At 38.4% G+C, this 21792-nt stretch overlaps 1 non-coding gene across 1 annotated transcript; it reads left to right on the top strand.

The window, feature by feature from the left end:
- The first annotated feature begins 3526 nt into the window (after positions 1-3526).
- LOC142455680 (U5 spliceosomal RNA) lies at positions 3527-3647 on the top strand. The gene has a single exon (XR_012785831.1). It is a non-coding gene; the product is annotated as a U5 spliceosomal RNA (small nuclear RNA).
- Positions 3648-21792: the final 18145 nt, after the last annotated feature.

The following is a 21792-nucleotide window of genomic DNA, read 5'->3' as shown; positions in this document are numbered from 1 at the left end:
AGGAAAACTACATGGAAGCAAAGAAAAGATCTTGATTATCTTGCTCACCTCTCTATTGCCTGTATTTAGTATAGTAGTGTTTGCCACATCATGGAAATGAAATATTTACTGAAAACAACAGCAAACTCAATGCTATCAAATTGATTCTGACTTGTAACAACCTTTTAAGATAGAGTAACATTACCCCTATGGGTTTCTAATGCTGTAAGCCTTCACTGAAAGCCTCCGCTTCCGCCCATTGAGAGCTAGTGGGTTGGAATGCCAACTTTGTAGTTAGCAACCCAAGGTATAACCTGCTTCACTACCGGAACCCTTAATATTTACTAATGGAATAAAGCTATGAAGATTTACTTACTATAAATTCTGTAAGTCCAATTCTAGACCAAAACAATTTAAATAAAAATTTTTTTTATCTATAATCTCAATATCCCCAGTTACCAATTTACCTTATCACCGACATTATATGACAAGATTGATGTTACCACCCCCAATATTGATGCATATGCAAATTTTGTTTGGACCATTCTGCATAAAATAGTCAATTGTTTAATATTTATATTGGTGTCTGCTAATGAAGGTAGTGCCGTTTGAAGTTTAAGAAATCTTTATCAGAAGGCATGGCTACTCCTGTTCTACTAGTGTGGGCCACATATGAGGGGGTTCCCCCCCCAAAAATAGAATTGCTCTGGGAGAAGCATGCAGCTGCGAAATTTTGTTTCCTGCTTGGGGAAAAAAAAGCCACAGAGATGGTTGTGATGTTAAACACAGCTTGCAAGGACAGTGCTCAAAAAGGAGAAATGTCCATCGATGACAGACCTTGTGTTGGATGCCTGGCAACTTCCTGGAAGGATGAAAATGTCGACCTGTAGTTCATTTGGAGCTTGTTCCACCAGGTTGAACTATTAATCAAGCTTTCTATTTAGAAGTTCTGAAAAGACTGCATAAAAGTGAGTGACTAGTTTTGTGCCACCACAATAATTCACCTGGGCACACAATCATTTCAAAACACCAGGTTTGGGTAAAAAATATAAAAACAAAAACAGCATGTCTTTCTTGCCCCACACACTTTAATCACCTGATCTCATTCTATGCGACTTCTTTTTGTTTCCACGAATGAGGAAAGACATGAAAGAACAGTGATTTGAAGATGTAGAAGGAGTAACGAAAACAATGAGTGAGGTGCTGTCAGCCATCCAGAGATGAGTTTGAAAATGTTTCCAAGACTGGAAAGCAGATTTGACAAAAGTATTCATTGTAATGGAAAGTATTTTGAAAGTGATAAGGTTGTTTTGTAAATTAAAAAATTAAATACATAGGTTTAGGTTGAGGGGGGATTGCCCTTTTGGAGGGGAACCCCCTCATATATCTGGTTACATCTCAAAGCAAAGGCAGAAAGATTGAAGACACATTTATTTGGAATCTTTTAGGAACCATGCTGTGGAGTTCTGGTGGCGTAGTAGTTACGATCTGGGGTGTGATCTGCATGGTCAACAGTTTGAAATCACCAGCAGCTCCAATGTAGACAGACTGGGCTTGCTACTCCTGTATATAGTAACAGTCTTGGAAACTGACAGGGGATAGCTATAAGTCAGCTATGAATTGGGTTTTGTTCATTTGTTGGAGGGATTATAATAAGTATCTACATTTGTTAGGTTATGTGGTCCTCATCATAGCCCTATAAAAATTATTATCTACCTTTTCTGACAAAGACACCCCTCCCAAGAGGTTCCACAGAGCTAATTGCATTACAAAATTGAAACCTACACTCAAGTCTGGCTGATGTCAAGACCCAGAACTGTGAGCCCAGAGTGGATCCCTAATTATCCAAACTTGCTGAAACTTAATAAGCAAGTTTCAAGGCAGATTCCGGATGTTGGTTTCCTATTCTCAGTGCCAAGGTCATTCCTTTAGAAAGTTTGCACAGGCTGAAATGATTTTACTGTCTGAAGGAGAGTTTTACCAGAAATGAAAGCGAATAAACTATATCTGCAAGAATCTATATCACCATTTACTTAGAAAAAGAAATCATGACATACGGATGAAAGTTTCAACAAGCTTTGTATTAATGTCTAAAATATCCACGTCATTATAATGAACACAGATAGAATCTGTATTATCCTCCAGAAGTGCTTACATTATCAAACTTGTCTGCCAACTTAAATAAATGTAAAGCTTTCTTTATTCCAAGTCTGTTGTAGAGAAAGCAGAAACCTTGAAAAAAAATACATCCATGTGCAAATTATCTTATATAATCAAAACTTTGAATTTTTATTTGTTTGTAAATATGAGTTAATCACAAAGAGGGCTTACCCTGAATCATGAGATGAGGTCAAGTTCAGTTAAGTGCATATACATATATTAATGACCTTTTAATCATTTTTATTCTTTAATTCAGAACAATTACTAATAGGCTCATGAGATTGTTAATTTTACGTTGTAACAGATTGAGTTTGAAGCAGACAGTATATTTCACCCCCAACAATTGTGGTTTGTGATTTTTTTTAAATGAGGAAGGGAGTTCTCTTTCTTTATGGTAACTGGAGAGAATTAAGCACACCTTGGTCAAGAGACTATTTATAGGAAGCTGATTTATAAGGGTCACCACGAGTCTGAACAATAGATGCAAATGAAAATAATGAGATAGCATCTCACACTGTCATTGATCGCAAAGTTAAAATAATGGGAAATTACAAATGCTGGAAAGGGTGTGGAGAGATTGGAACTCTCAGATTCTGCTGTTAGGACTGTCTAACTGTGCGCCCACCGTGGGAAATTCTATGACACCTCCTCAAACAATGGGCATGGAAATACCAGATGACACAGAAATCTCTCTCCTTGGTATCAGCCCAACAGAACTCAAAGCTCTAGCAAGAATAAGTACATGCATGCTAATGTTCATCACAAGAATAAGTACATGCATGCTAATGTTCATCACAAGAATAAGTACATGCATGCTAATGCTCATCACAGCGCTATTCAAAGTAGCAACAAGGTAGCAATGACTAGAATGCCCATCGGTAGAAGAATGGAGAATAAACCTGGCTACAGAAACACAAATGGAATGCTACACATTTCTAGAGTGTAGTGAAGAAACGGAACGATGTAAAACCATTGGAGAGTTTGAAAGACATGCTGGGTGAAAGAAAATCACAAAAGGTCAAATACTGTATAAGCTCTGTGTTATAAATCAAAGAACCAAGATAAGGGTTGTTTATACCAAAAGAAATAAAACTGTTGGTTACTGAGAGGGCAGGTGCAGCAATAGGCTAAAGGGTAGGCAGGTATTAGCTAAATTAAAGGGAAGAAAATATTCTATAAGAGGAAGAAGAGGGGGAAATAAAAAAAAAAGGACTGAGTAAGCTAACTGGAGATTTGGTAAATCGTTCAAATTGTTGAATTCTTGAATCTAAAAAATGATGATCTGATATATAAATACCCACCAAATACACTATAAAACCAAGCTTCAAAATCTCACTTGTTCAGTCATGGTGTACAGCCACACTGGTGTTCATGAGACTACATTCGGATTCTCTGGATTTCCTTCAGATCATATAAATCTTTTGCCTTTTACTAAAGATTTCTGTGGAGAGGCTATTCCAGGCAGCCATTATAGACAAAGATTTCAAGAGCATTAGAGATGCAGGCCTTCTTTCGATGCAAACTTTTGTTGACACTGCATGACTCATTGTATAAATCAAGCTCAGCTAATGTATCATAATAACTCAAGTAGCAGCCTATGGATAATTTTTAAAAGGGTATTTTTAATAATTTTACACTAAAAAAGTACTTTCCTAATATCAATTATGAGGAAATAAATGGATTTATTTGCAAATTTTAAGTGTTTCAATGGATTTTCCAAATCTTAGAAATTATACTATTTATTAGGATTAAAGGTATTTGCCCTTTTTTCTAATATGATAAATAAGAAAATATAATTTGTTAAAGGAAGATCACATCATCTTCTTCATTCCTAATAAAGCAGGAACTTGTTGTTTTATATTCATAGTGAGGTGGGTTTCCCAATCCTGGACCATATAATTAGCAAAAGGATTGGGTGCCAACGCTAGGGGCAGAGTCTGAATAAAAGATATTCAGCTACGAGCCTCAGCTTGGTGGTGTCATGGGTTTCTTTCTGTTGTGCATAGGGTCTCTCTTGTTTCTTCTCTGGTGCAAAAGGTCTCAACACGATGGCACTTAAAATTAACAGCGGGCTACAAATTAGGCTGCTAAACACAAGGTCATCAGTTTGAAACTACTAGCTCTCTGAGAAAGAAAGGGGAGGCTTTCTGCTCCTGTACAGAGTTACTGTCTGGGAAACCAAACGAATGTCCTACAGCGTTGCTTTGAGCAGGAATAAGCAGTAAGCTTCAGCCTTAGCACTGTCGTCTTCTAAGGGGCCCCGGTTAAAGTGTTTGATTGCTAACCTAAAGGGGGCAGTTTTAAACTACCTTCTGGGGAAAAGGGTGTGGCAGTCTGTTTCCATGCCAATTTCTGGTCTTAAAAGTCCTATGCCAAGTCCTATTGGTTCTGATATTGTAGCTGTGCGTTGGAATCAGCGTGACATCAGTGGGTTATGGATATATGACTTTTCCCATGTATATGTTTTTCTAGTTGCACAGAATTTTAAAGATTCTGTTGAAGTTAGTTGCTTTACTCTTCCCAAGGAGATCTCAAGGCACATTTACGTCTTGGATGGGAACAGCCAAGAGAGGTCAGGGTGGAGCTTTGTTAAAATGAAAAGTCTAGAGCACCTGCTCTCTGGGGCCAGGGTAGGTGGAAGTAGTGATAATGTAGAACATTTCCTTTTATTTTCATCATGTTTGTTGTTATTGTACTTGTTATGTGCCCTTAAGTCAGTTCTCACCCATAGCAACCCTATGTACAACAGTAGGAAACACTGCCCAATCCAGTGTCATTCCCACAATTGTTTCTGTGCTTGAGCCCAGTGTTACAGCCACTGTATCAACCCATGCCCTTCCTCTTTTTCACTACCCTCGACTTTGATGGCTTTCTCTAGGGACTTATCTCTCCTGACAACATGTCCAGATAAAACAAAGTCTCTTCATCCTTGCCTCTAAGGTGCACTCTGGCCACTTACCATCCAACACAGATTTATTTATTCTTTCACTATATGTTGATATCTCTAAAGCTTATAAAGTCTCTAAAGAGGATTTTTGTTGTTGTTTCTGCTTTACTAAGCATGATGTCCTTCTCCAGGAACTGGTCTCTCCTGATGACATGTCCAAATGATGTATCACCATCCTTACTTCTAAGGAACATTCAAGAGAGATTGGTTTGTCCTTTGGTCCAAGGTATTTTCAACATTTTATCCAGAATCACAATTCAAATTCATCAATTTGTTTTCAGTCTCTCTTATTCAGTGCCCAACGTTCACATGCATATGAGGTGATTGAAAATATCATGGCTTGGGTCAGGCACCAGTTAGTCCTCAAAATGACATCCTTAGTTTTCAACACTCAAAAGAAACTTTGTGCAGCAGTTACCCGATGCAACACATTTTTTGATCTCTTGATTGCTGCTTCCTTGAGCATTGGTTGTAGATCCTGCAAGATGCAGTCCTTGACAGCTTGCAACTCTTCTGTATTTATCATGGTGTTACCTGTTTGTCCATTTGTGGGGATTTGGGTCTTCTTGACATTGAGTTGTAATCTACACAGAAACCCACAAACCCTGATCTTGATCAGCAAGTGTTGCAAGTCCTCCTCACTTTCAGCAAGTAAGGTGGTTGTTGACAAGCCTTCCTCCAATCCTGATGTGGAATTCTTTTTATTATAAACTATATAAATTTTAATTCATATAATTTAAATTCTCTGATGAGTTGCTCTGCCTAGAAGAATAAATATAATGAGATAATACAATCTTAATACACATCTTTTCTGATTTTAAACTATGAACTACCCCCTTGGTCTGTTTGTTACTCAGCAGATGGCATGCTGGTTTGTGAAAGGTCACTTTTCTGATGTATGAAATTTATACTATTACTTACAGGTCAGTTTTATTTTAGGAGGCTGAGCATTGACTGTATCTATTATTTAAATTAATCAACCATTGAAGAGTCTCAAATAAAAGTAATGAAATGGTCTAAAATGTTTTTCTTAAATCATGTAGCTTGATAAAAATGTGATATCATTTAATATTAATAAACTCTGAAGATAAGTGATTGCCCACCCTGCTGATATGATCACCGAAGACAAATGTGTGCATAAGCAAATGCGCTGAAGAAAGCTGATAGTGCTTGCTATCAAAAGACATAGCATCTGGGGTCTTAAAGTCTTAAAGATAAACAAGCGGCCATCTAGCTCAGAAGGAACAAAAACCACATGGAAGAAGCACACCAGCCTGTGTGACCATGAGGTATAGCAGGGATCAGGTATCAGACATTAAAGAACAAAAAATCATATCATTGTAAATGAGGGTGAGTGCAGAGTGGAGACCCACAGCCCATCTGTAGGCAACTGGGTACCCCCTTACAAAAGGATTGTGGGGAGGAGACTAACCAGTCAGGTTGCAGAGTAGCAACCATGAAACATACAACTTTCCTCTAGTTCTTAAATGCTTCCTCCCCCCACTATCATGATCCCAATTCTATCTTACAAACCTGGCTACACCAGAGGACATACACTGGTATAGTCATGAACTGGAAACACAGGGAATCCAGAACAGATGATCCCTTTAAGACCAGTGGTGAGAGTAGCGATACTTGGAGGGTGGAGGGAAGGTGGGGTAGAAAGTGGGAACCGATTATAAGGATCTACACATAACCTCCTCCCTGGGGGATGCACAACAGAAAAGTGGTTGAAGAGAGATGTCAGACAGTGTAAGATATGACATAATAATAATAATTTATAAATTATGAAGGGTTCATGAGGGAGGTTGGAGCGGGGTGGGAAGGGGGGAATGGGTTGATATCAAGGGATTAAGTAGAAAGCAAATGTTTTGAGAGTGATGATGGCAAAAAATGTACAAAAGTGCTGGACACAATAGATGGGTGTATGGATTGTGATAAGAGTTGTATGAGCTCCCAATAAAATGATTTTTAACAAAAGGAAAGAAAGAAATAGAAGTCATCTTAGCGTATGGGACAGTTATTTGGGTTATATGAACCAGTAAATTCAAGATGGAGTAAAAACTGTTTATACTTCATTCTACTCTAGAAATAATCATTTCCAAAAGAAAAAGGCAAATATTATATCAAGGACTTCAGAAAACATTTCAAATAGGAGGTAAGAAAAAAAGATCATCTATATTTTACATTTGGTCCTCCCTTATCTATGATTATCGATAAATGATTTAAATTGAATTGAGCTTTCACTTCCAATGTTTTTTTCTTCTATCAAATGCTCAAACCTACTTCACTTAATAAGTATTGACTATCGTCTGTGTCTTTCTCCACTCTTCCAGGCTCGTTTGGCATTCTGAGGTGAGTGCCCTGGCCCTACGACTCGCACGGGCATATTTGGCCCTCCTCTTCCACTCCACAATCGTCTCATTACAAGGATCTCCTTCTTTCTGACCATTCTTATTCCTATTACCATTCAGTGCCAACTCGAGATAGCCCTTTCCATTTTTCTGTTTCTGCCCACCTTCCTCTTTTCTCCAGCGCTGTGTGAATAAGCCAACCAGTTTTATTAAGTGCCTGTGTGATAAAAAATGCTGAGTAAAAAGATGCCAAACGATAGTTCAGGGAATATTGTAGAAAGTTATTTTGATCAATTTAACGCTTGTTCCCCTTTCCACACAGAGCTATAGCCCCAGTTCCCCGAGTGTCCCCTCAACTCCTCTAAGTCATGTTCTTCCCAAACCGAATTAATAAAGTCTGTCAATGATTTTAATTAATGATAAGAGTCATTGGTATTAAACAAGGTATATTAAATATACATAATATATTAAAAAGAAGCTGAACGAAATATAGCAATTCTGGCTATTTTCTTTTACCTTCCCTGCCAAGTTCCAGGCCCAATCTGTTTACGTTATTCCATCCTGTTCTCTGTGAACAGTTTCTTTCCGTTTTCCTCACAGCATCTCCCTTACAGCCTCATTTTATAGAGATACTAATCTTTCTTTCTAAGTTTCTAATTTCTGAACCCATGCTCTTCATTTACTTCTTCATTCATCATTCTGAATGTTGCGTTCACACAATAATTATTTTGTTAGGGGTGGTCATTTGATATTTTTTCTCTTATTTGCGGGTCTATTGCTCTTTGCGTTGTAAATTGGTGAACCTAGTGTTATTATATCAAATAGATAATCTATAATAATTTACACATTTGAGGGGCTATTCCTTGATCTATAAACTATTTTTTGTAAACGAACAAGATATGTCTACATTTATTGCTCTATAATAGTTTTTTCATCCCCAGAAGTGTAATTAAAGTTACCCGTGAAGGATAAAGCACCCTCTCTGTAATCATTCCTGCTCCCTGTTATCATAGAGTCATAGATCCTGCGTCCATTTCCACTTCTTATTTGGCCTTCTTTTCTTCTTCTACATCTTTCACTTTTTTCAGCAACACTGTGCCGCCGTCATCCTACATACCCGACCTTTAATTCTTGGTAAAGATGACCAGCGGGAACAGCTTTTCCCAGCTAGCCAATGGGCAGGCTCCTTCACCTTCTCCAGCTCTTTATCAAAGCTCACCACTTTAAGGGTACTTATCCTGGCAACCCTGCCTGAGAGAGCAACTATCCCTCATTTCTTCTCCTTACAATCTGGGTTTGTTTGTTTTTTAATCATGTATTGGGAGGGATTTCAGATATCATAATATTTCATAGCTCAATCACATCAAACAGTTTTGTATAATTGCTGCCACAATCAGTTTCAAACACTTTCTTTCTTCCTGAACTCCTGAATATCAGCTCTCCTTTCTCCCCTCCCTTCCACCCCCCACCCCCCAGGAACTCTTGTTTTTATTTATTTATTTACCCATATCTCACACATCCAACATATCCACATACAATTGTGTTGATCTATCCCATTGAACGGGGTTATTTAGTTTTCAGTACTACCAGCTCTCTATTGTCTCCTCCCCCCACCCTCTCCTCCCATACCTCAGGGAACTGTTACTCCTGTTACTGTTGATGAAGGGTGATCTATTGTGGCTTTTTTGTATCACATGGTCTTAGTATACAGATGAACCTGGGAAAATCCATGATTAATGAAGTAAAACAAACAAAAGCCATAATAGCATAGGGGGATATATTAAAGAACTAGAGGATAATTAGGTAGTTTATCAGTGCTATTACCACACCCGGGATTTATCATCCCTTCCATGTGGCCCTTAGAAGGGCTGTCCATTTATCTCACAGGTGGGCTTTGGGTCTCCACTATATTTCAGACACACCTACCCCTCGCGATATATTTTAATATCTGGCACCATTAGATTTCTTCACCACATTTGCTTATAAACCCATTTTGTCTTCAGCAATCATGTCAGGAAGGTAAGAATCATACAATGCTACTTTATTAGAACAAACTGCTGTTCTTGTACTGACAACAGCCCCAACCTCCATCTGCGTCCTTGTTGCATTTGCGAATATATATACATACAAAATTAAATACACATATATTTATATATTTACATGTGCGGGTGTACAAAAAAATCCCCAGAGGAAAGCTCTACTGGGTGGAGCTTTTGTAATGTGCATTTTCCCCGCTAGGTGAGCATTGAGCAAGTGGCTCTGAGTTAGTGCACTCCGTGTCTTCTCCTGGGAAGGTTCACTATGGTCACAGTGAATTTTTTCATGAAAGCAGTTTTGCTAGATGTGATGGCTGATTTAAGAGAACAGCGTGTGGCAGTGAAATTTTTGTTTCCTGCTCAGGAAGATGATGCAGAAACTGTTATGAGATTGAACACAGCTTACAAGGATAGCAGGAGAAAACTCAAGTTTATGAGTGATATTCTTGCTTCAATAAAGGTAAAATTTCTATTAATGATAAACCTTGTTCTGGATATCCATCAACTTTCCAAATGGACAAAAATCTGGATGTGTAGTACATATGTCATTCATTCCACCAGATCAGACTATTAATCAAGCTTTCTATTTAGAGGTTCTGAAAATATAGTAAAATGTTCAGGGGAAAAAAGGCCTGTTTGTGGCAGGCAGGCGACTGGTATTACCAACACAATGCACCTGCTCACCCAGCCATCTCGGTGCACCAGTGTTTGGCAAGAAACAGCATGATTTTTTTGCCCCATGCACTTTACTCACCTGACTTGCTCTGTGTGACCTTATTTGTTTCTAGGAATGAAGAGGGACAGGGAAGACAGCAGTTTGCCAAAGTAGAAGAGGTGAAGGGAGAAACAAAACAACATGAGGGAGGTGCTGTCAGCCATCCAAACAAATGAGTTTGAAAAATGTTTCCAAGAATGGAATCGCAGATTTGACAAATGTGTTAATTAAGTGTAATGGAAAGTGCTTTGAAGGCAATAAAATTAATTTCTAAAAATATTTAAATAGATAGCTTTTTTAAAAATTCCATTTTGGGGGCGGGTACCCCCTCATATGTGTGTGTATATGTGTTTGCTTGTGTGTTTCTTCTTTTTCCTTTATCCGCCTCCTGTCTTACTATCATATTTAGCAGGACATGGGCTATGTAACCCTAACCAAAAGTAGAGCTGTACTGATAGTGTTTATCCTGCCCTGCTCTCTATTTAACAGAGAGATATCCATCTGTCTTTGCCAGGATCCCTGTAAGCGTTGTGACTATCTGTATTTGTGTGTGTGTGTGTGTGTGTGTGTGTGTGTGTTGTGCTTATCTGTACAAGACAGGCAGAATAAGCAACTTTAAGGAGACAGTGACTGGACCAGCAGTTCCTGGGGGCATGGTAGGGGAAGAGGCAGAGAGGGTGAGTGGTGAGCCAATAACAAAGAGCACAGGGAAATTAGTAAGGGCTCTCAAATTGATGGTGAGGAGGTTGCAGCTTTTCTGATTATGTTTGAGCAATCACATTCTATCTGAGAAGAATTACTGAGAGGTGAATGATGGCTAAACCTCGTTGGGTGTTTTTAATGTGATCAGCTCAGCTTTTTTTTTTTCATTTTGCCTTTTTACTTAACATCACTCACTGACGATTCCAACTCCTATTACTTTCTATAGACAGCTTCATCTTTCTCCCTTGGGAGTACCTGTTATATTTGAATGACGGACTTTGCAGTTACCATTCTCACACTCGCTACACAATGCCACGCTACTTACTATGAATAGTGTTTTTATGTGTTGTTTCATTCCAAAGCCATAAATTGATTCCATTCAGGGCAATAACCTCTTTTTAAAAGTTCATTGAAATTTTGTATTATCATTAGCAGTTTGCAAAAGCACATTTGTTGAGTCACTTTCAGTTCATATGATCTTACAGAGTAATTGCCTAATTTTGTGCTACTTTCATGATTGTTTGGCATATATTAGGTATTCATAATATATTTGTTCAATGACAAGAAATACTATTAATTTTAAAACTGGCTCTATGCTAATGATTTATAAATAGGCACCATTCTTCTTGATCTCCTTGATAATCTGCTCCCTTTTATCCCCTCCCTCCAACCTCCCTTATCTATCTATCTATCTATCTATCTATCTATCTATCTATCATCTATCTACACAAAAATGGAATATTTTTCAAAGCTGTGTATTTAAACTTTTTGCAAAACAGCCATGTTGCCTTCAAAGGACTCCCATTGCACTTAATAAATCTGTCAAATCTGATATTCCATTCTTGTAAACATTTTTCAGTCATTTATTTAGAAGTTTGACAACTCCTTCAGTTTCCCCTGACCTCTTCTATGCCATTAAATTGCTGTCCTATCATGTTCCTCTGCATTCACAAAAACAAAAAGAAGTCACATGGAGTGAGGTAAGATGAGTAAGATGTATGGCGCAAGACAGGCATGCTGTTTTTTGCTAAAAGTGGTGTACTGAGATGGCTGTGAGAGCAGGTGCATTGCCTTGGTGGTAATGCCATTTCCCTGTCAGCCGCCAACCTGGCCCTTTTGTTGCACACTGTTATGCAGTCTTCTCGGAACCTGGTGGCATGAACTCCAAGTGCACTAGGAGTTGACAGTATCATCCTTTTGGGAAGTTGCGGGGCATCAGAATGAGGTTTGTCATCAATTGACCTTTCACCTTTTTTGAAGAGAGAAAACCACTCATGCACTTGAAGTGTTTTTCCCATAGTGCCCTCCTTGTGTGTTCAACATCTCACCAGTTTCTGTAGCATTTTTTTCCTACCAGGAAATAAAATTTCACAGCCACATGCTGTTCTCTTAAATCGGTCATCAATAAAAATGAGGTTTGAACAAAGCTACATTCATGAAAAAAAATTCACTGTTACCAGAGAGAAACTTCCTAGGTGACAACACTGGGTGCACTAAGTCAGAGCAAATTGCTACATGCTTGCCTAGTTGGAAAAATGCTTACCAAGAAAGCTCCACCCCACTCAGCACAATTCCACTTTTTATGGGTACCATGTGTGTGTGTGTGTGTGTGTGTTTTGTTGCCATATCTTATACTATTTAATATATCCATCCACCTACAATTCTGTTGTTCACTTCCTTGAGTGGTATTATACAGTCAAAACTGCTAACAGCTGCCCCTTCGTCCCGCCCCCACATCCTAAGGAAACCATAACTCCTGTTACGTTTTTCTGGGGATTGAGTATGTTGGCTTTCATGCGTCAAACAATCTTGATTTTATGAATGGCCATTCACAAGTCTAACAAGGTTAATGAGGTAGAACTGAAAGTGTAATAGTAAGGGGAGGAAATAAGAAAGAATTAGGGCGGTGGTTCTACTTCATAACTGTAATTTTGCTACTGTTATGAATCAGGGACCCCTGTGAGAGAGTCATTTGACCCACATTGGGGTCATGACATGGGTTGAAAACTGCTGAACTAGAGGATAATTCTGTTTCATCGGTGCTATACTGCACCCTAGATATATCATCTCTTCCTTTTGGCCCTTCTGATGGACTGTCCAATTATCTTACAAGTGGGTTTGGGGTCTCCACTACATCCACACCCCATCATATCAATTCAGTTGCTTAATTTTGACCTTCTGATACCTTTTCTGGTTGACACCTCATGATCAGACAGGCTGGTTTGTTTCTAAGCTTTTTTGCTTTCTTCACCCCATTTCTTTTGTTTTTTTGTAACTGGCATTTTATTCGTTGTTTAGAGATCAGTACAGAGCCATTATGAACAATTTGTACACAAGCCTTAATGCATTCACCCCATTTCTTTGTGCACCCATTTTGTCTGCAGCAATTGTGTCAAGAGGGTAAATTCTACAACGGCACATTGTTAGAACAGGCCATTCTTGAACTGAGGTAGACTTGAGCAAAGCCCCAAAGTCCACCTGTTTCCTCACTGTATTTACAGATGTAAATATATTAAAAATACACCTACATTTATATAGTTAAATATTTACCTTTCTCTATATATATCTATACCTGTAAATAAAATTTTTCTTCCTTCTTCTTTCCTCTTTTGCTTATTTCTTTTCTCCTGCCCAACTATCATGTTTATCCATCATACACGTCTTAGTAATTTCTCTCAGATGCATTTTGATCGGTAAGCACTACCAGAAGTTCCACATCCTCCTTGCCATCTAATTTAGAACCCTTACTATTCCCCTGTCCCTGACATAATCATTCACCACTCACATCCCCACCTCCTTTCTCCCATGTACCCCACCTGATCCCCTACCCCCACCCCCCAGAACCATCAATCCTGCTGCTGTTTCCTTGGGATTGCTTATTCTGCCTATCTTGTATGGATAGAAACCAAAGAAAGAAAAAGAGAGAGAGAGAAAACAGAAATAAAAAAGAAAGACTGTATAAATAGGACCAAGTCTAACTAACTTCCTAACTCATAGTAGAGGCTGTACTTATATATAAGACCACCAGCAGTGAATGAGAGTTCATGTCTTAACATGTCCCCTCCAACATTTGTTGCTCTATGATATTTTGAATTGGTCTGTCCTTGTGGGTATTAGGTGATATCTCGTGGTTGTTTTAATTTGAATTTCCTGGATGGCTAATGATCAGGACATTTTTCTCATGTTTATTGGCCATCCAAGTTTCCTCCTCAGTGACTCTTCTGTTCAAGTCCTTTGCCTGCCTCCTCAGTGGGAAATTCATTTTATTCTTGACGTGAACATGCAGGATTCTGTAAATGTTAGTAATAAGCCCTTGGTCTGATATGTCTTTACTAACATCCTTTTCCAGTCTCTTAGTACTTTGTTGCTGAAGTCTTTTGATGTACACAAATGTTTTCTTTTTAGTATGTCCCACTCCTCTATTTTATCTACCTCTGAGTTTGTATTCTTCCTCATTTCCATTAGCCCATATTCCCTGTGCTGAGGTTCTTAGCTTTGTTCCAATTCTTTCATTGATGATCTTGATAGTTTGAGATTTTGCCTGGAGGTCTGTGATCCACTGTGTTAATCTGGGTAGACTAGAGAAACAAATCCACAGAAACTTATATATGTATAAGAGATTTATAAATAGGGTAAGTACACATTCATAAAACATCTCAACCCAGTCCAGTCCAAGCCCATAAGTCTGACTTAGCCCACAAGTCCAACACCGATCTACAAAGTCCTCCTCAGACTCACAAAACACACACAATGACAGAGAATGCAGGAGGATCACAGGCCAGTGGGTAGAAATTCTTTGAATCCAGTGGCAGTGTACGCATCTCAGCGCCGGCAGGGGTCTCCATGCAGCTTCTCCAGCACCCAAGGCTGCATCAGGGTAGGTCCATGTGACTTGTCCTCAGAGATGTCTCGCAGGAAGTGAATCTTGCCAGATAAAGCAGGGGACTGGCTATGGCAGCTGCACCCTCATCTGACCATCAGAAAGCAAGAGGCCATGGAACAACTAAGGTGAGGCTCATGAGCCATTACCTCTCTGCCCTACAGTTAATCCCACATGTGTTTATCAGCCAGGTTGGCACAATAACCCTTAACTATCTCATCCACCTTTAATTTGTTCTTTTGTATGGAGTAGGCTGAGGGTCTTGCTACATTCTTCTGCAAGTTGATATCCAGTTTTTCCAGCACCGTTTGTTAAACAGGGCATCTGCTTCCCATTTGATATTTTGGGACTCTTATCAAAGATCAGTTGTCTGTAAGCTGCTGTTTTTGTTTATGGATTTTCTGTTCTTATCCATTGGTCTGAATGTCCATCATCATACCAGACCATCCTGTTTTGATAACTGGTTTTATAATAAGTTTTAAAGTCACGTAATGTAAGCCTGCCCATTTTATTATTCTTGTTGATTAGTTCTTTGCCAATTCTGCGCTTGTTCCCTTTCTATACGATGTTGGTGATCAGTTTTGCCATTTCTTTGAACACAGATCCTGGTTTTTTTTTTTTATTCAGGATGGTGTTGAACTTATATCGTGCCTTAGACAGGATTGACATCTTTACAATATTGCGTTTTCTGATTCGTGAGTGGAATATTCTACCATTTTTGAGGGTCCCTTTTGATTTCTTGTAATAATGTTCTGTAGATTTCCCCATACAGCTCTTTTGTTTTTTAGCTAGGCATATCCCTAGATATTTCAAATTATCCTTGGCTATTGTGAAGGGTACTTCCTTCTTGATATCTTTTTTTATAATACCATCAGTTTTATATCATAATCCATATGATTGCTGATTGTTGATCTTGTATCCTGCCACTCTACCATATTCCTCTGTCATTTCCAATCTCCTATTGTGGAGCCTTATGGTTCTCAATATATAAAATCATATCATATGCAAATAATGATTATTTTAATTCTCCTTTCCCTAGACATAAACCTTTGATATCATTCCATTGCCTTATATTATTAGCTAGGATCTCCATTACGATGTTGAAAAAGTGAGGACAAGGGACATCCTTGTCTGGTCCCCATTTTCTGTGACAATGCTTTTGTCCTTTCTCCATTGATTGTAATGCTGGCTGTTGGTTTTTCATATACAGATTGCATAATATTGAGGTAATAATATCCTTTTCAGTCCAATCTTCTTTAGTGTCTTAACTAGGAATTGGTATTGAATGTTGTCAAATGCCTTTTCTGTGTCTATGGATAATGTTGATGGTTTTTCATATGTTGAACCATCCCTGCAACCCTGGTATGAATCCCACCTGGTCATGGTGGATTATTCATTTTATATACTTCTGTATTTAATTGGCCAATATTGTGTTAAGGATTTTCCCATCGTTTTCCATTAGCGATCGCCGTTGATACCTGTGTATTCTCGTCAGATCCTTGCCCAGTTTTGCTCCCAGTGTTATGCACACTTCATAGAATGTGTTTGTGAGTTTACCAATCTTTGCTAGACTATAGAAGAGCTTGTGTGGAAGTGGTGTCAGCTCGTCCCTGGCACTCTTCCCTTTGTAGAATCCATTCGGGCTGGGACTTTATTTAGTTGGTTGATCCTTGATACCCTTATCAATTCTTCTTTAGCTAAGAGTCAGTTCAGGTTCTAGACATCTAAATGAGCTATTCTGGGTAGGGATTGTTTTTTTAAGTACTTGTGAATGTTTTCCAAGTTGTTGTTGTCATTGGAATACAGATCTTCATAGTACAGTGTTAATAATTTTTTATTTGAATATGATCTGTTGCAATTTCCCCTGTTTAATCATTCATCATGGATATTGATGTCTGCTCCTTCCTATATTTGTTTAGATTCAAAAATGGCTTGTCGATTCTGTTAATCCTTTGGAAGAACCAGCTTTTTACTGTTAATTTTTTGCATCGATTCTTGTTTTCCCACTTATCTCCACCCTAATTTTAATTATTCCTTTTCTTTTGCTACTAGAAGCATTATTCTGTTGATTCTGTTCCAACAGTATTCACCATAAGTCTCTCTTCCTTCTTCACATGTGCATTTATTGATATTAAACATCCTCTGATAACTGCCTTGCTGTATCTCATAGGTTTTGGTATGTTGTATTCTCATTTTCATTAGTTTTTGGAAACGTCCTGATTTTGTCTCTAATTTAGGCTAGCACCCACTCCTTTTTAAGGAGAAAGTTGTTCAGCTTCCAAGTATTTGCCCTTGGTGTTTTTTTTTCTTCATTTTTCTTTTGTTGATTTCCAGCTTGATTGCATAGTGGTCAGAGAAGGAAGGCTGAATCGCAAATTTGACAATTGTATTAAGAGTAATAGAGAGTACTTTGAAGGTGATACGCTTGTTTTGTAAGAAAACTTAAATACATAACTTTGGTGAAAATTTCCCTTTTTGTGGTACTTCCTTGCATGATTTTCTTCCTTTTGTTTTATTTTTTTAATGAATTGTTTCGGTTAGGTTTTCCAGATTATGAAGCAAAAAAAGGAGTAGATGCATAGGGACTATAACTGATGCAAGGGTTTATCAAGAAGGCCGCAGGAAATTGAGCAGCAATCAATGAATGCAGGACGGGGCAGGGAGCTTTGGAAGTGATTGTGATGATGTACATACAGTTCTTTCTGAAGCAATTTAATTATGAAGTGTATGATATGAAAATATAATACGAAGGCAACTACTTTTAAAAAAATAAGGAAACCAAATTTAAACTATGGTTACCATGTGTAAAGTGTTTTGCTTAGAGGCCATTGAGTTTACTTTAGTGGTGGTGGAGCTATTTGGAGGGGAATATCAGTAAGGGTTGTATATCAGTAACAGTGCAATCAGACACTCTGAATTATACATGTAGTAGTTGTTTAATTGGAGGGTGTTTTGTTGTATATATTTTTGCCACAATTTAAAAAGTTCACATGAATAACAGTGAGTACGAGGAATAAGAAATTGTTCTAAAATTGATAGTGAGACTTATTGTACAACTCTGCTCAATATAATTGAATTACTGGATTGTATGACAGACATGTAGAAGAAGTGCCCATAAAACTGTTTAAAAAAAAAAAGGAAAATAGTTACTTGGTCAGCAGGTCAGAGGCACTTCATGTATCTACCCATTCTTAGGACATATGACCCAAAAGGGTGCTCATATTGTGGAACAGTGTCATTAATTACATACACAAGTACCATTTTGTTGAAGATCATCCCACAATGGTTGCCAGTGGTTGCCAGTCTTTCAGGCCATATTTAGAAGAGTAAGTGGGACAAGGGGTATCATCTCTCACCTCAGATGGATTTTCACAGAAAGTAGAGAATACTAGAAAGATGTTTACTTGTGTTTTATTGATTACGCAACATAACAAACAGTACATTGCAGAACCTGCGCATGGATCAAGAGACAGTGTGGGGACAGAACGAGGCAAAACTGCATGGCTTAAAATAAAGAAACATATGCGTCAGGGTCTTATCTTGTCACTAGAGTTATTCGATCTGCATGCAGAGCAACTCGTCAGAGGAACTGATCATATGAAGGAGAATGTGCCATAAAGGTTGGAGAAAGCCTTTTACCAATCCATGATATGAAGATGATACCACTATTGCTGCTGAGAGTAAGGAGGACTTGAAGCATTTGCTGATGAAGATCAAGGACTGCAGCCTTCTGAATGGATTACAAGAAACCAAAAATCTAAACCGCTTGACCAATAGGCAACATCATGGTAACTTGGGAAAAAGTTGAAGGTGTCAAGGATTTTGCTTAGCTTGGATTCACACTCAATGCTCATGGAAGCAGCCGTCAGGAGATCAAAAGATGCATTGCGTTGGGTATATCTGCTGCAGAAGACTTCTCTTTTTGTCCATTACAAAATCATTTTATTGAGGGCTGGTACAACACTCATCACAATCCATACATGCATCCATTGTATCAAGCACATTTATACATTTGTTGCCATAATTATTCTCAAAACATTTGCTTTCTACTTGAGCCCTTGATATCAGCTCCTTGTTTCCCCCTCCCTCCCTACTTACCCTTCCCTCATTAACCCTTGATAATTTATAAATTATTATTATGTTGTCATATCTTATACTGTCTGAGGTCTCCCTTCACCCACTTTTCTGTTGTACATCCCCCATAGAGGAGGTTATGTGTATATTCTTGTAATCAGTTCCCCCTTTCTACCCCACCTTTGTTCCACCCTCCTGGTATTGCCACTCTTACTGGTCCTGAGGGGTTCATCTGCAGTGGTACAGATAGGAACTGGTAACACAGGGAATCTAAGACTTCTATTTTTTTTAATTTCCAGTTTATTGGGGCTCGTATAGCTATTATCACAATTCATACATATATCCATTGTTTCAAACACATCTGTACATATGTTTTCATCATCTTTTTCAAAACATTTTCTTTCTCCTTGAGCCCTTGGTATCAGCTTTAAGAGCATTTAAAGGCAAAAATGTCACTTTGAGGACTAGGGGGGGGGGGTCCTATGCCAAGCCATGGCATTTTCTATCACCTCACATGCATGTGAAATTTGGACATTCAGTAAGGGAGACCTAACAATAATGAATGCATTTGGATTGTGATTCAGGAGAAAAATATTGAAGATATCATGGTCCGCTCAAAGGACAAACAGATCTGTATTGGAAGAAGTACCAGAATGTTCCTTCGAGGCAAGGATGATAAGATGTACTTTGGAGATGTTGTCAGGAGAGACTAGTCCCTGCAGAAGGACATATGCTTGGTAAAGCAGAAAGAAATGTCTGCCTTAGCGTGGATGCTGAGTTATAGTTACCCTGTATTACAGGGCAGACCTGGTCTTGAGACTGTAACTCTTATTAGGAGTAGAAAGCGCCTTCTTTCTCCCATAGAGCAGCTGGTCGTTTCCCACTGATGGACTTGTATTTTTCACACTAATGCATAACCACGCCTATGGCAGCAGCGAAGAAATTCGACTAGGTGGATTGACAGTGGCTGCAACAATGAGTTGGAATATAGGAATATTGTGAGGAAGATGCAGGATAGGCAGTGTTTCATTCTGTGGTACATACAGTTGCTATGGTTTGGAACCAACCTGAAGGCACCTATCATAGGCTTTGGACATGTGTTCTGGAAAGACTAGTTTGTAGAAAAGAACCTGATGATTGGTAAATAGAAGGCCAACCAAAGAGAGAAACCGTCCATGAGATGGAGTAGAAACAGTCCACTGAAACATGTCACTGATCTTGAAGATAAAAATACAAGTGTAGAAGGCAAGCAAAAAGAGGCAGTCCCTTGACAATATGGCTCGACAAAGTGGCTGAACATTGGGCTCAGCCATAACAACACATGTGGAGATGGTACAGAGTTGGCAGTGTGTTCAGTTGTACATGGAGTTGCTATGAACTGAACCATCTCTGTGGGAAATAACTAACCAACTAATGTTCTATTCTTCTCATCTTGTTTTGGCTTCTGCTTCCTTTCATTTCTCTCCACTCTACTTCTCTTTCCTCTCATTCCCCCCTTGCCTATTCTTCCTTTTGTGTTTGTTCAGTGATAAGATTGTGCTTTGCTCTGTGTCCCTATACCTTTATTTTAAATAAAAAGTGCCACTGACTCTGTTAAAAACCATTTGAAAAGATCAGAAGCAGGCTGTTTTGAGAAAGTACAAAATGAGCTTCGTCCTCACATCAGAGACAGGATGGGGGAGATCTGTAAGAATAGCTCCTTTGTGATTTACACATGACTTTCTCCACCGCCACCCTGTGCTATCTCTTTCTGACCTTGTAGTTGTAGCACGATTAGCTATATAAACTATTCCAAATATTAACAACATACACTCTCATTTCTGAATAACGGTTGCTTCAAAACAAACTGCTTATTAATTTTCTTTAGTATTTACTCCATTGCAAAAATCTGCATTAAATTTGATACATTTGGGTGCAAAGAAGTCACTAATTTGCATACCTGCTGTCATTTTTAGACATTGGAATCATGCATTGTCGTACAGAATAAAAGTCTTGTTGGCCGTATCCTCACTTGCCATGTCATTTGTGTCACCTAAAGTGTCTGCCACAGGCATCCTCATCCCTCTTTAGCATCATGTTAAGACAATATTATCGGTGAGGGCTTTCTAGTCTTCTAAGGGAATGTGCATTTCTGTAAGGGTCAGTCTTTAAGCCTGAGGAAGAAAACACTGCTGGTGATATTTTCAGTGTCTGCAGTGGACCAGTGAAATGCAATGTTTTGCAAGGCCTAGGGCCCGAGAGGTCACTGCTCAGATGCTAGCAGCATGCAAGGTCAGCGAGGGCTATTGGGATGTCCCGGACATTAAAGCTCCATTTCTATGTGTAGTTTATTCAATCAATTCGTGAACCTTGTAGGCATTTAGATTTTTGTCTAAGATATATTTTCAGGTTTTGTGTATGTGTACATTTTTGCTTTTCCCAGAAATATTGATGGTTATAGAGAGATAATATAAATATATTTAGTGATAGCACTTTGTTCAGAAATAAAGAAATGTTGCCAATGTCATCATGTGCGCTATTAAACTGAGTTAGTTATGAAAATCCTTGAGCTATTTCTAAAAAATCAAATCAATAAATACAGGCAATATTTACTACTCTGGTTAATATTAAAAAATTACATTGCAGAATTTGAAAGAAATTCTAAAGAGGCATTCCACCATATATTAATCAAATGGTACCATGTGTGATATTAATATGTAACTTTTTATGTGACCATTGTGAAAAACACTTTATTTACTAAAAACTATCTATAGTAATATGTGTCATTAAAAATAAATGGATCTCATTATCCCTGATTAAGTCCTTCATGAATTGGTGTACTCGGTGGTTCCCAAACTTAGATGTATATGAAGACCATTTTGCCCCAAGAAATCAGATGATTTTGCTCAGTTTCCTAAGCTGAATCTCCAGGAATTTCCTGGAGTACATATTTTTAATTATTTCCA

Source organism: Tenrec ecaudatus, chromosome 8 (genome assembly GCF_050624435.1).
Source record: "Tenrec ecaudatus isolate mTenEca1 chromosome 8, mTenEca1.hap1, whole genome shotgun sequence".
Lineage (NCBI taxonomy): Eukaryota > Metazoa > Chordata > Mammalia > Afrosoricida > Tenrecidae > Tenrec > Tenrec ecaudatus.
Note: the sequence above shows the minus strand (reverse complement) of the source record. Positions and strands in the feature narration are given on the sequence as shown.